This window comes from Marmota monax, unplaced genomic scaffold, assembly GCF_021218885.2.
Source record: "Marmota monax isolate L192 unplaced genomic scaffold, Marmota_monax_Labrador192_F-V1.1 WCK01_AAM20220418_F8-fsc01258, whole genome shotgun sequence".
In the NCBI taxonomy this organism is placed as follows: Eukaryota; Metazoa; Chordata; class Mammalia; order Rodentia; family Sciuridae; genus Marmota; species Marmota monax.
In genome coordinates, this window is record NW_026692878.1 from 27,248 (window position 1) to 29,632 (window position 2,385).

At 35.4% G+C, this 2,385-nt stretch overlaps 1 pseudogene; it reads left to right on the plus strand.

Annotated features, from left to right (window-relative positions):
* The first annotated feature begins 1,798 nt into the window (after positions 1-1,798).
* On the plus strand, positions 1,799-2,385 carry LOC124096144 (large ribosomal subunit protein eL19-like; annotated as a pseudogene).

The following is a 2,385-nucleotide window of genomic DNA, read 5'->3' on the forward strand; positions in this document are numbered from 1 at the left end:
GGGGGTTGGTGAGGGGAACCCAAGGCCTTGGGGCAAAGAAAAGAGCTATTCATATCCCTGTAGTTTTTAATGATGTTAAGAACTATAATACAATTTCCTGTAAGTTGTATTAAAGCCAAGGGAGGTGTGATTCAGAATGTTGAAAAGTGTATGGCTCTTGGGCTTGAATAAAGCTTAAGTGACCACGAATTCAGAGGAGACATGAGTCCTTAAAAAGATTGTTTATAAAAATTACACATTAAAAAAAAATATATATATATATATATATATATATATATATATATATATATATATATATATATATATATATATTATCATCTATAAAATAGTCATGGAAAGCAATATTCAGTACTAGTGAATATAATGTGCATATACTAATATAGACATTTAGACTATTTTGTTCATATTGTATTCTATTTTAAACACATTAGTCAAAACCCAGAAGAGGAAATTTCCCAACATGAAACAGACACTTATTGAAATAGCAAGTGAAATATTTAGCCCACAGTATGACACATTCATCAAGCCCATGGGTCAGCACACTTTTTATTTTAACAAGATAATGAATCCTTTAGGTTTTGAAGACTTATAGGTCTCTGTCCCAGCAACTCAACTCTGGTGTTGTAGCAGGAAAGCAATTACAGACAACTTATAAAATAAATGAGTGTGATTGTGTTACAATACAATCTTATTTGCATTCACTTGTGAGGCTAAGGCAGGAGGATCTCATGATCCTCAATGCCAGGTTCAGCAAAAGCAAGGTGCTAAACAACTCACTGAGACCCTGTCTCTATAAAAAATACAAAATAAGGCTGGGTATGTGGCTCAGTGGTCCTGTGCCCCTAAGCTTAAACCCCAGTATCCCCTGCTGGAAAAAACAAAAGAAAAACAATAAGTTGTAGGCCAGATTTGGCTTTTGTGTTTTGTATTATATTTATTTAAATATTTTATATTTAAATAATATATATATATATATATATATATATATATATATATATATATATATATATATATATATATATATATATATATTGCTGCAGTCCAGCTGGGCAAAATAACCGAGAGGTGCAAACAACTTGAAGGTTGAAGTGGGAAGTACTTTATTGTAAGTGAACTCATCGGGAACTGAGCGGGAACTCAAAGTAGCAGGCACCCAAGGTAGCAGGAGCCGCTTCTCTGCTGGACAGCAGAGGTATATATACTTAACTAACTACACACAGCTTAACTTAATTAACATCATATAGATACAGCAGTTAGCCAATAAGGAATCCTCATCATCTTAATGGCTCACTGGCATTGCTTCACAAACCACTCCTCCTGGCAAATTGCCAGGCGCCATCTTGACTTGATTTGCATCCCCAAGAATATATTACATTATACTTTTATAAATATTTTATATTTAAATAATATACATATAATATATTTTATATATGTAAATACTATATACATTATATATATATGGAGAGAGACAGAGAGAGAGAGAGAGATTCATGGATTGCATTCAGGATGTTTGGTCAAATGTGAAAGATGAAAAACTAACATGATTCATGAACTCTTCAGAAGCAAGCTAACAAGCTTAAGTAAACATGATCTCTGTATTATGTAACCATTTGTGCACTGTTAACAAATGAAGACAATTTTGTGAATATACGGGTACATTATATACATGTAACAAATTACAAGTATTTAATGTTTAAAACATATATATATATATATATATATATATATATATATATATATATATATATATATATATATATTATGAAAAGCTTCAAACTATATTGGGCTCTTTACTTTCATGGCTACAGGAGCAGCCAGGAGGACACTCAGGCTTCATAAGAGACTTGCCTCCAGTGTCCTCTGCTGTGGCAAAAAGAAGGTCTGGTTGGATCTCAATGAGACCAATGGACTCTCAAATGCCAACTTTAATCAGCAGATCTGGAAGCTGATCAAAGATAGGCTGATCATCCACAAACTAGTTTCTGTTCATTCTGGGGCTCCATGCCAAAACAATACCTTGGCTCGCCAGAGGCACAGGCATGTGGACATAGGTAAGCAGAAGAGAACAGCTAGTGCTCCAATGAAGGGGGAAGGTCACCTGGGTGCAGAGGATACAGATTCTGTGTAGGCTACTCAGAGATTCTGTGGATCTAAGATTGACCACCACATGTATCACAGACTCTACCTGAAGGCAAAGGGCAATGTGTTCAATAACAAGTGAATCCTCATGGAACATATCCACAAGCTGAAGGCAGATAAGGCCAACAAGAAGCTTCTGGCTGACCAGGCTGAGACCAAGGTGGAAAACTAGCTCTATGAGGAGCCCTCCAGGCCAAGGAGGAGCACATCAAGACTCTGTCCAAGGAGGAAGACACCAAGACATAA